The following is a 13,761-nucleotide window of genomic DNA, read 5'->3' as shown; positions in this document are numbered from 1 at the left end:
TTTGGAGCTTTCCGGATTTTAGATGTCTGGATAAAGGATCGTGTACCTGTAGTTGGACTATGGATTTCTTATAGACAATCACTGGGTCACTTAGTCCTAGAACAAATATGGATACCTGTACAGCATGTCTCCATATGCCAATGTAAAATAACATCTTGGACAAAGCAGCCCACATATATTGGCATAAATATTTGGCTAAATGTAAAATGATTCCAGACCATATTCCAAGCTGTGAAGATACACTATATTTTTGTAAATAAGGTTGAAATTAAAATAAAAACTTCTGTATGATTTATTTTTAAAATTAACTTTTGATAAATTGACAATGGGAGCAAATCACATGCACTGCCTTTCAAGTTCCACTTAATTAAAAAAGGCTTCATTTATTTATTCTAATTCCATATTCTGGTACTTCAGATATATGTTCACCACATTTTGTTTCAATAATGTCAGTACATTGTTCTTAAAATAATACCCAGACACGTAACATAAAAATAATTAGTGTTAAATTGCTATAAATTTGTCCAGCATAAGTGTATATGTAATGATTGTTATTTGACGTTTAGATCATATGAATCTCGAAGTATGTCACGACGATTCATCCAAGTGACACAGGATTTACCGCAGCAATGTAACGCTTCCACCAGCGTTGTCTCCGCTCCATCCTCAACATTCATTGGAGCGCTTTCATCCCTAACGTCGAAGTACTCGAGATGGCAGAGGTTGACAGCATCGAGTTCACGCTGCTGAAGATCCAGCTGCGCTGGGTGGGTCACATCTCCAGAATGGAAGACCATCGCCTTCCCAAGATCATGTTATATGGCGAGCTCTCCACTGGCCACCGTGACAGAGGTGCACCAAAGAAAAGGTACAAGGACTGCCTAAAGAAATCTCTTGGTGCCTGCCACATTGACCACCGCCAGTGGGCTGATATCGCCTCAAACCGTGCATCTTGGCGCCTCACAGTTCGGCGGGCAGCAACCTCCTTTGAAGAAGACCTCACTGACAAAAGGCAAAGGAGGAAAAACCCAACACCCAACCCCAACCAACCAATTTTCCCCAGCAACCGCTGCAACTGTGTCTGCCTGTCCCGCATCGGACTTGTCAGCCACAAACGAGCCTGCAGCTGACGTGGACATTTACCCCCTCCATAAATCTTCGTCCGCGAAGCCAAGCAAAGATTCTTCATTAAACAATTAAATATACTATGCCGATCCCACACATAATTGTTTTCCAGGCAAAGTATCTTTTACCTAAATCTTTAAATATACAAACACTGATATTGTACATAAGAATACATCTTTTTAACTAAAAATATCACTGCAATAATTTAGATTTCCTTCAATTAACTCAATTCTAAAGCTTTGCTTAACAAAAATAATGCATAGAAATAGTCAATAAAATTCCAGAATTTTGGATATGCTTTAATAATTTCTTCAAGTCAAAAAATAGTTTTGAATATTCATTCAAAAAGTTTCACTTGTTAATGTGTTGAATGCATTTTAAAAATTCATTTCTTAAATATATTCAATCACATAGATATTAAGCTGAGTAGGCTGAAGCCTAGGTAAGGAGACCTGTCAAACAACAATAGAAATAGAAGATACCACAAGAGAAATATTAATTTAATGATGCCAAAGGGAACTAAGCCACTGTTGCAGCTCACCACAAGGCAGGCGAACCGGCCCCACTTGTAAGCCACGCAGCGGGGCAGCCGGCCAAAATGGCGCCGTCGGGGATTTCCCTTCCTTCCAGCTCGGGGCTCAGAAACCCGCACTTGGGGACCACATGACGCCTGGGTGACGTCAGTGCCCTCCAGTGCGGTTCTCAGCCATGTCCGGGCTAGGAGTATAAGTGGAGCCCAGCAGCCTGCAATAAACTAGTCTGCTCACTGAGCTCAACCCGTCTGGTTGTGTGTATTATTGCAGGAGCATTGTAGCTGCCACTACAATTGGTGACCTTAACTGGTTCAAACGTCTTTGAACCCATCATGAGCGAGCCTGGGATCAGCGCTATAGCCGTAAAACTGCCTGAATTCTAGGTTCAGGAGCCAGAGATTTGGTTTGGCCACGCAAAGGCCCAGTTTCACCTCTGCTAGATTTCGTCTGACACAACCAAATTCTACCATGTGGTCGCTGCCCTGGACCAGGCCACCGCCAGAAGCGTGCTGCAGCTTGTTCAGTACCCACCCACCGAGGACAAGTATAAGACCATCAAGCGAGTGTTTACCAGGTGCCTCGGACTATCCAGACACCAGCGTGCCGCTCGGGTGCTGCACCTCGACGCCCTGGGGGACAGGTCCCTGATGGAACTGATGGACGAGATCCTCGCGCTCATGGGTGAGCACACCAACTGCCCACTTTTCGAGGGCATCTTCCTCGAACATCCCGGATGCCCCGGGACATCCGCCCGCTGCTGGTTCAGGAGAGCTTCACTGACCCAAGGAAGATGGGCATGACCATGCCAAGCCTGCCCCTAGCACTGCAGAAGAGCACCCAGCCCCTGTAGGGGCCCCCAAGAGCATAACCAAGTCTGCAGCATCTGCTTCAGGCCTCTGCTTTTACCACCAGCACTGGAAAACCAAGGCCCGGAAGTGTCATCAGCCCTGCTCGTTCCAGGGAAACGACCAGGCTGGCTGCTTTTAATGGCTGTGGTGGCTGGCCAAGGACACAGCCTTCTCTACCTGTGGGACTCAGTCAGCGGCCTGCGGTTCCTCATTGACACTGGAGCCCAGATCAGCGTCATCCCGGCTACGGCCATCAAATCTAGGAACCGACCTCGTGGTCCTACCCTCTGTACAGCTAATGCAACAGCAATACGGACGTATGGAGACAAGACAGTCCTCTTCCAGATCGGCCAACAGAATTTTGGGTGGAGGTTCACCGTCTCATCCTTCCTGACTGCCATCCTGGGTGCAGACATCCTCCTCGCACATGGGCTTCTGGTGGACATTCGAGGTAGGTGCCTGGTGGACACCCGAACCTTCCAGGCTGTTCGCCTCAACGCCGCCCTCTTGGAGCAATCGCAGATGGCCACGATCAGCATGCCCAGAGACGAGTTCCAGCAGATCCTGGATGAGTTCCCGACACTCCTCAAGCCACAGTTCTCTACTGCCTCATCGCGTCATGGGGTGTTCCACCACATCCCCACTCAGGGCCTGCCAGTTCACGCCAAGGCACGCTGGCTCCCGCCTGACAAGCTCCAGGTAGTGAAGGAGGAGTTTTTGCACCTGTTGAGGTTGGGGATCATTCGGTGGTCTGACAGCCCGTGGGCCTCACCCCTCCACCTGGTCCCGAAAGCCTCCAGTGGCTGGCGTCCCTGCGAAGACTATTGACAGCTCAACGAGGCAACCGTTCCTGACCATTACCCCATCCCTCACATCCAGGACTTTACGGCCAACCTGCATGGCGTGAGGGTCTTCTCCAAGGTTGACCTGGTTCGCAGATATCACCAGATCCCGAGGCACCCTGAGGACGTACCCAAGATGGCCATCATCACCCCCTTTGGTTTGTTTGAATTCCTGTGCATGCCGTTCGGGCTCAAGAACGCCGCTCAGACCTTCCAGACCCCATGGACTCTGTGGGCAGGGACTTGGATTTCATCTTTATTTATTTGGACGACATCCTCATCGCCAGCAAGGACCGGACATAACACAAGGCCCACCTGCATGCCCTTTTCTCCCGGCTGGCCAACTTCGGCCTTACCATCAAACCAGCCAAGTGCTAGTTCGGGAAAGAGTCCATGCAGTTCCTGCGGCATACCATCATGGCCGAAGGAGCCACACCTGCCGCTGTGAAGGTTGCCGCTATTAGGGAGTTCCCACGCCCTCAAGGGGCTGCAGGAGTTCGCGGGTATGGTCAACTTCTACAACCGCTTCATCCCGGGAGCTGCGCGCATCATGCAGCCGCTGTTCCCTCATCGCAGTCAAGCACAAGACGCTCGCTTGGAACCCAGAAGCCTGCACCGCATTCGAGGCCACCAAGGATGCCCTGGTGAAGGCCGCCATGCTCGCCTACCTGTACACCGACCTGCATATGGCACTCTCTGTCGATGCTTCTGCACAGCCGTCGGTGCTGTCCTGGAGCAGCAGGTGAATGGACATTGGAAATCATTGGCATTCTTCAGCTGCCTGCTTCGCCCGCCGGAACACAAGTATAGTGCCTTTGACTGTGAGTTACTGGGCATATACCTGGCAGTGCGGCATTTCCGCTATATTTTGGAGGGGAGGACTTTTACCATTTTCACAGACCACAAACTCCTCACCCAGGTGCTTGCAATGGCAAAGTATCCCTGGTTGACCCGCCAGCAGCGTCACCTCTCCTTCATCTCGAAGTTTACCACTGACATTTGGCATAAGGCGGGCAAGGACAATCTGGTTGCCGATGCACTCTCTTGACCAACCATCTGCACACTGACGCCCGGCCTCAACTTTGACCAGCTTGCCCGGGACCAGGAAGCTGATGAGGAGATGAGGGCCTTCAAGACCACCATCACCGCCCTGCGGTTCCGAGACCTCCCAACTCCAAGCGGCAAAGGCACCATCCTGTGCGATATCTCCTTGGGCACCCCGTGGCCAATGGTTCCCCAGCAGTGGCGCAGGCAGGTCTTCCGTCACATCCATGACCTTTCACATCAGTCCATCAGGTCCACCGGATGGTGGCAGAATGGTTCGTATGGCATGGGCTGCGGAAGCAGATCGCGGGCTGGGCCAGAACATGCACCCATTGCCAGGTGTCCAAGGTGCACAGGCACAACAGGGTGCCTGTACAGGAGTTCAAGCATGTCTGGGAACAGTTCAGCTACATTCACGTGGACATCATCGGGCCCTTACCCATTTCCCAGGGCATCTGTTACCTGTTTACGGTGGTGGACCACACCACTCGCTGGCCCAAGGTGATCCCGATGCCAGACACCTCTACCAACTCCTGCTCCTGAGCCCTGTTGCATAGTTGGGTCGCCCAGTTTGGTGTCCCGGCTCACCTCACCAGCAATCGAGGCGCCCAGTTCACCTCTGCACTCTGGGCACAGCTCACCAACAGGTTGGGGATACAGCTACACTGCAACACAGCCTACCACCCACAGGCCAATGGACTGGTCGAACATCTGCACTGCCACCTTAAGTTGGCGCTCATGGCCCACCTCATCAGTTCCAATTGGATGGACGAACTGCCTTGGATGCTCCAAGACATCCACTCCACTCCCAAGGAAGATCTGCAGGCATCATCAGCTGAGCTGGTCTACGGTGCCCCGCTGGCACTACCTGATGAGTTCGTCAATGCACCTCACAATCCCCACCAGTCGCCACATGAACTACTTCCTCACCTCAGGGCATGCTTGGACTCCCTCGAACCCTACCTGCTGCCCAGGCATAGCACCCGCCGACTCGGGTTCCTGGCGAGATGCTTTCCACGGAGTTCATTTTTGTTCGGCGGGTTTATACAGCGTTCTGCCTCAACATTCACGCTGGACAGAAGACTCACGTGATGGACTAGTGGCCGGTAGGGGAACTACAGCCCTCTCCAGAAAAGTTAAAAAAAGCTAGAGAAAAAACAAAGGCACAAACATAAAAACCATAACAAAGTGTGGAGAAAATGGCAGCGAAGAAAGAAAAACCAAAAACAACGGGAAGAAAAGAAGAAGGAAAGTCGTCGGAAGAAGAAGGGGAAGGCCTTACCGGTACGAGGAGGCTCGCCGTGGAGAGAGAAGCCCGCTCCCTGAGGTCAGTCGAAGTCCGAAACTCGGGACTACAAAAATGGCTCACGGAGCCAAACAAAAGTGCGCAACCACGCATGCACGAATCCTCGTGCATGCGCGATGCGCAAGACAAAAATAACACTGACGGGAGGGGGGACCAGCTGAGGAGTAGATCTCCACAGCTGAAACAGGCAACTACAACACAACAGCAAGAGGAAAACATAGAAAATAACGAGAACAAGAAGGAAGAGAATAAAAATAAGAAACAACAGATGACCAACCCAAAGGAAGAAGACCAACACCAAGACACTTCTAATAAAAATAAGAAGACCAAAAATACCCAACAAAATAAAACAAACAACCCAACAAGAAAACCAGAAGAGACAGAGGTAAAGAACACAGATCCTGGAGTGGACTCAGAAGAAGAGGAGGAAGAGCACAGAGAAATGGAAGATGAAGGGAAGGGCAAGTACATGGATATATTTTTTTAAAGAATATATGGAAACAGTAAAAGAATGGCAGTCACAAGAATTCAGTGAAATAAAAAGAAGAATAAAAAGTACAGAAGAAAAAGTGAATAGATTAGAGATGATCATGACAGATATAGGAAAAAGAGTAGACAAGGTGGAAGAACGAGAAACAGCCATAGAAATGGAAGTAGATGACTTAAAAAAGAAATTAGAAGAATCTGATAAAAAAGTTAAGGAGTCACAGGAGCTGTTAGCTCAGAAGATAGATATAATGGAAAATTATAATAGAAGAAACAATATAAAGATAGTGGGCCTTAAGGAAGATGAAGAAGGCAAAAATATGAAAGAATTTATAAAAGAATGGATCCCCAGGGTCCTAGGAAGACCATAATTACATGAAGAAATGGAAATAGAAAGGGCACACAGAACATTAGCCCCTAAACCACAACCACAACAAAAACCAAGATCCATTCTAGTAAAATTCCTAAGATATACAACAAGAGAAAATATATTGGAGAAGGCAATGAAAAAAATAAGAGAAGACAAAAAAACCACTGGAATACGAGGGTCAAAAAATTTTTTTCTATCCAGATATAAGTTTTGAACTCCTGAAGAAGAGAAAGGAGTTCAATGCAACAAAAACGACCCTATGGAAAAAAGGTTATCAATTTATGTTAAAATACCCAGCGGTACTTAAAATAGTTATTTCGGGGCAGCAAAACAAACTATTCTCGGATCCGGAAGAAGCACGAAAATTTGCAGAACAACTACAAAACAGACAGAGAGATGAAGAGATGTAACAAGAACAAAAATGACAACAAACTATATGTATGTGTGTATGTAGGCATATATATATATATATATATATATATACATGTGTGTATGTATATATATATATATATATGTGTGTATGTATATATATGTGTATATATAAAAAATAGAGTATAGGTAAGAACTAAGAAGGGAAAGAAAGGGAAGAAAGGAAGTAAGGAGGGAATTAAGAGAGTGACCTTTGTTATATATGAAGATTAAAATCTTTTCTGGGGGGGCTGGGTGGGGAAGAATTACAGTCACTGTGAAATCAGTTGACGCTTGCGAGCGGATTCGACAAGGGACAAAGGGCAGCTCAGAAAGGGGAGGGACAATTGGCGTTAAAGGAATTTTAGATATGAGAATAGTGGAAATATTTTGTTTTAGAAATGATGTCTTATAATGTGTTCAAAAAAAGAAAGCAGAAATGGATAAGAAGGGAAGGTGGTGATGAGGAAATGGAAAGGAAAGCTAAACAAAGTATGAAATGGCTATGTTGAACTATATGACTTTAAATATTAATGGAATACATAACCAAATCAAAAGGAAGAAACTGTTACATTTACTGAAAAAAGAAAAAAATATTGATATAGCATTCATACAAGAAACACATTTAACTGAAGTGGAACACAAGAAATTAAAGAGAGATTGGATAGGACATGTAACAGCAGCATCATATAATTCAAAAGCCAGAGGAGTAGCTATATTAATCAATAAAAATGTACCAATCAAAATAGAAGAGGAAATAATAGATCCAGCAGGGAGATATGTATGATAAAATGTCAGATATATTCAGAATTTTGGAATTTACTCAATGTACATTCACTTAATAAAGAAGATCAAAAATGTATGCAAGATATCTTTTTGAAGATAGCAGATAAGCAAGGGAACATACTAATAGGAGGGGATTTTAACCTTAATTTGGACTCAAACATGGATAAAACTGGAAAAAAAACTAACAGAAAGAACAAAGTAACCAAATTTATAATTAAATCGATGGAAGAAATGCAACTTTTGGATATATGGAGGAAACAACACCCAAAGGAAAAGGAATATTCATACTATTCGGGCAGACATAAAACATACTCAAGGATAGACCTATTCCTGTTATCAGCCCACATTCAAGGGAGAGTTAGGAAAACGGAATATAAAGCTAGACTATTATCGGACCACTCACCCCTGTTATTGGCAATAGAGCTAGAGGACATCCCACCAAGAATGTATAGATGGAGATTAAACTCCATGCTACTTAAAAGACAGGATTTTAGAGAATTAATTGAACGACAAATTAAAATGTACTTTGAAATAAATACGGAATCAGTGAAAGATAAGTTTATACTATGGGACGCAATGAAAGCGTTCATCAGAGGGCAAATAATAAGTTATGTAACTAAGAAGAAGAAGGACTACAATCGGGAAACAGAACAGTTGGAAAGGGAAATAACAAATATAGAAAAAGAATTAGCAATAAAGGAAGATACAACTAAAAGAAGGGAATTGGCAGATAAAAAATAAAATATGAAACACTACAAACATATAAGGTGGAGAAGAACATAATGAAGACAAAACAGAAATATTATGAGCTAGGAGAAAAAACACATAAAATTCTAACGTGGCAGCTTAAGACAGAACAAACTAAAAGAATGGTATTGGCATTAAGGAAAAAGGACAAACAAATTACATATAATCCAACGGAGATCAATGAAAACTTCAGGGAATTCTACGAGCAATTATATCAAACTGAAAACGAAGGGAAAGAAGACAAAATAGATGAATTTCTAACTAAAATTGAACTACCGAAATTACAAACAGAGGAGCAAAATAAATTAATAAAACAATTTGAAATAGAAGAATTACAGGAGATATTAAAAAACTACCGAACAATAAAACACCAGGAGAGGATGGATTCCCAATAGAATTCTATAAAACATTTTTTAAAAACTTTATTTAAAGACTTTATCACAGGAATAAAAAGAAAAAATACATTTAAAGAAAAGATATAAAATAAAATAATTACAATACAACATTAATCACCTAACTTAATTCAACCTAACCCCCCCCACATATACAAGAACTAAAAAATCTATATATAAAAAAAAAACACCCTTCCCCTCCCCCAAAATAAAGAGTGAAGAATTAGCAAAATTAATAATATTATGTATTAAAAAACACACACACAAAGAAAAAGAAAAATATGACAAATAAAAATAATTAAATTTTTTTTATCAGATCTAAAATATCACATCTAGGAACATACTTAAATTAAACTTAATTGCATATACTTAACAAATGGAGTCCACTTCAACTGATAAAAAGACATCTTATCTTGAATTGAAAAAGATATCCTTTCCATAATTAAACAAGACTTCATCTCTAAATACCACCTCTCCAAGGTTAGTATATTTCTATCTTTCCAAGTAGACGGTATACATTTCTTGGCCACTGCTAAAGCTAAATTGATAAAAGAAATCTGATAATCATTTAATCCTGAATCAATTAATGATTGCATATTCCCTAATAAAAATATATCAGGATCTAATACAACACAAATATTATATAATCTATTAAATATACATTGAATACCTTTCCAAAACTGTTGCAATCGGTCACAGGACCAGACAGTATGTAAAAAAGTACTAGCTGTCTGGTCACAACGAAAACATCAGTCTGACTTACTAAGACCAAATTTTTTAAATTTTTCTGGTGTTAAATATAATTGATGTATAAAATTATAATTAATCATCGCTAATCTAGCATTAATCAATTTCCGAATACTGTTTTGACAAATTTCCATCCAAGTTTCTTCAGCTATTGTAGAACCTAAATCTTTTTCCCATTTCAGCTTATCTTTATCCCAATCTTTCTTACTTTCATTTTCTTGTAAAATACAATACAAATCAGATATATACCCCTTTTCTGGTATTGAAAGTACATATTTCTCAAAGCTAGTTTCGGGCAATAAAGTCATTTGCCGAATGATCTTAAATGATAGTACACAAATACAGAATTTCCACTAATACCAAATTACTTTTGTAATTCCTCAAAAGAACAAAAATGTCCTTCAAAAAAAGAATCAGATTAGTTTTTTATTCCTTTCCTTTCCCATTGTTTCAAAGTGATATTGGAGACCGTAAAAGGAACAAGTTGATTATTATATAATGGCAATCGCCCAGGCCATTTATTTTTAAGCCCCATTTTATCAAGTTTACTCATCCATGAATTCAATAAATGTTTTAATATTGGTACATCATAAGTTCGTAACAAATTTTTATTCCATTGAAACAAAAATTCATATGGAGATTTTTCTAAAATAACTGCCAGTTCTATCTTTGCCCAACTGGGCGGATCCTCCATATTCATTAATGCACTAAGAAATTTAAATTGAGCTGCCTTATAATAATATTGAAAATTAGGTAATCTCAAACCTCCAAATTGAAAGTCCAACATCAATTTTTTCATTGCTACCCTCGGAAATTTTCCCTTCCATAAAAATTCTCTAACTGCTTTATATAAATCCTTAAAAAAACTTTAAAAAAAAATAAGGAATTGATTGAAATAAATATTGCATCCGAGGAAAAATATTAATTTTTATAGTATTAATCCTCCCCAATAAACCTAAAGGTAAGTCCTTCCACCTAATCAAATCTAGTTTAATCTTTTTTATTAAAGGAAGGTAATTAATTGAATATAGATCTTTCTGTATTGAATATTCTGTATTGACATTAATTCCCAAATATTTAATTTGTTTTGTCCACTTCAATTTCATAATATTTTTATAAATCGAATAATCATCTTCACAAATTGACAAAATTTCACTTTTAGCCCAATTTACCTTATAGCCAGATAATTGACCATAATTTTCTAAAGATTCTTGAGTTGCTGGTAAAGAAATATCAGGGTCTACCAGGTACAATAAAACATCATCTGCAAATACATTAATCTTATATTCCTCATTCAAAACTCTCATACCCTTAACATTTTCATTTTGACGTATTAACTGTGCCAAAGGTTCAATAACTATAGCAAATAAAGCAGGTGACAATGGACATCCTTGTCTAGTAGACCTTGTTAAGTCAAAAGATTCTGAAATCTGTCCATTAGTAGCAACTCTAGCCTTCGAACTATTATGTAAAGCCTTTATCAATCCAATAAATGAAGAACCAAAACAAAATTTCTCAAGTATTTTAAATAAAAACTTCCATTCCACTCTATCAAAAGCCTTTTCTGCGTCTAATGAGACCACTATTGAATAATTCATTTGAGATTTAAATTTATTTATCAAAGTAATTAATCGCAAAATATTATCAGACGCATATCTGTTTTTTATAAATCCTGTTTGATCTTTATGTATTATTTTAGGTAAATATTGAGCCAATCTATTAGCCATAACTTTAGCTACAATTTTATAATCTACATTTAACAATGATATTGGTCGATAAGAAGAAACCTGTAAAGGAACTTTATCTTTTTTTGGTATAACCGTAATTATTGCATTAGAACAAGATTCAGGTAATTGAAAAGTTTTATAAATTTTCTGTATTACATTCTTATAAATAGAAGATATATCAACATAAAAAGTTTTATAAAATTCTATAGAGAACCCGTCTTCACCAGGTGCCTTTCCATTTGGCATATTTCTTATAGCCATTTCATTTTCATTCTCTGTAAAAGATTTATCTTCTTGATTCAACTGTGACAAATTAATATTTTTCAAAAAAGAATCTATTGCATCTTCACTTACATCTTTACACTCAGACGTATATAATTTTTTATAAAAATTACAAAATTCCTCATTAATTTCTTTTTGTCTAAATGTAATACCCGATTTTTTTCTAATTGCTGGTATAATCCTAGATAATTGTTCTTTTTTTAACTGCCATGATAAAACTTTATGAGCTTTCTCACCCCATTCATAAAACTTATGTTTAGTTCGATTCATTAAACATTCAAATCGATATGTTTGTAATTCATTATACTTTAATTTTAAATTAGTTAACTGATTCTTTTGCATTTCAGTAGCATTTGTTTGAAATTCTTTTTCACTAACAGTTATCTTTTTCTCTAAATCTTCAATCTCTCTAATTCTCTCTTTCTTTACTTTAGATGCATAGCTAATAATTTGACCTCATAAAAAAAGCTTTCATTGCATCCCATAAAACAAAATGACTAGAAACAGAGTTAACATTATTACTAATAAAATCCTCAATTTGTTTTTTTAAATAACTAATACATTTTGGTTTTTGTAATAGCATAGTGTTAAATCTCCATTTTGAGGTTCTCTGAACATCTTGTGAACTCTGATATTCTGATAATAATAATGAATGATCTGAGACAAACCTTGCCTTATTGGACAAATATCCAAGAGTAATTAAGAAATCTAAGATGGCAGTACAAGTGACTAATATAATGAAAGATTTAAATTTAGTTGATATTTGGCGAAGACTTAATCCTACAGAGAAAGATTTTTCTTTTTATTCTTCACGTCATAATTCATTTTCAAGAATTGATTATTTCTTAATTTCCACAGATATAACCTTATCCTGCAAATGTGTTGAAATAGGTTACAATACCTATTTCAGTCATTACCAATACACCTAACAGAAAAATTCTTCAAGGAGTTAAAGAAAATAATAAGGAAATTCTTATGGAAAGGGGGAAACCGAGGATAGCACTAGATAAATTAACAGAATGGTACAAACAAGGAGGCTTACAACTACCAAACTTTAAGAATTATTATAGAGCCGCACAATTAAGATTTTTATCAAACAAGGGAAAAACCAGATTGGACCAGATTAGAACTAGATAAAATAGGGGAGAATATACCTGAACATATACTATATAAATGGGATGAAAAATTGGTGCAACGTAGGAATTCACCGGTATTGCATCATTGTAGAGCTCGTCGAAAGAACCAAAGACTTGTTGATCCAAACCAAGGCTTTTATTAGCAAAAGACAGGAGCTCTTCACAGGTGGCCGACCAGTCCGGAATGATCCGACCTGGCTAGGGACACAACCCTTTAAGGCCCAGACAGTAGGCGTGGCTTAGCTCTCAGCTATTATGTCAACCTGGAAATTAGAAGACAACATGAGAATACAACAATGGTATATAGAAATGAATAAATGTATTCCATTAGAAAAAATAAATTTAAGAAATAACATTACAATATTCGAACAAATATGGGAGCCATACATGAAACACAATAGAGAAATCCTACCGTGGATTTCCACCATCTAAAATGACAGAAGGATAAGATAACAAAAAGAACTGACTCAGTAAAATTTCTTGTTTATTTTTATTAAGTATCAACATTATTTAATGTATCTTATAGATTAAACTTTAAATAAATGGGGAAGGGAGTGAGTGAGGGAGGGAAGGGAGGGGTGGAAAAAGGGGGAGAAAATGACACTGTATATATTTAAGAAGAAAAATGTCTGTATGTATCTTGGTCAATATGGTTTATAGTGTGAAAAATAAAAATTAAAAAAAATCATTCACGCTGGACTTGGGCGACAGGCATGAGCTGTTTACCATGGACAGGCTGAAGCCAGCGCACCTCGATCCCACCGAGCCCGTGGTCGTTGCCCAGCCCAGGAAGCGAAGCCACCTGGCAAAAAAGGACATTGGCGCCAGTTCAGGGGGGTGGCTGTGTGGCGACTCAGCACAAGGCAGGAAAACTGGCCCCACTTGTAAGCCATGCGGTGGCGCAGCCAGCCAAAATGGCGCCGTTGGGAGTTTCCCTTCCTTCCAACTCAGGGCTCAGAATCCTGTGCTTGGGGACCACGTG

The sequence above is a fragment of the Narcine bancroftii genome, chromosome 2 (genome assembly GCF_036971445.1).
Source record: "Narcine bancroftii isolate sNarBan1 chromosome 2, sNarBan1.hap1, whole genome shotgun sequence".
In the NCBI taxonomy this organism is placed as follows: Eukaryota; Metazoa; Chordata; class Chondrichthyes; order Torpediniformes; family Narcinidae; genus Narcine; species Narcine bancroftii.
Note: the sequence above shows the minus strand (reverse complement) of the source record.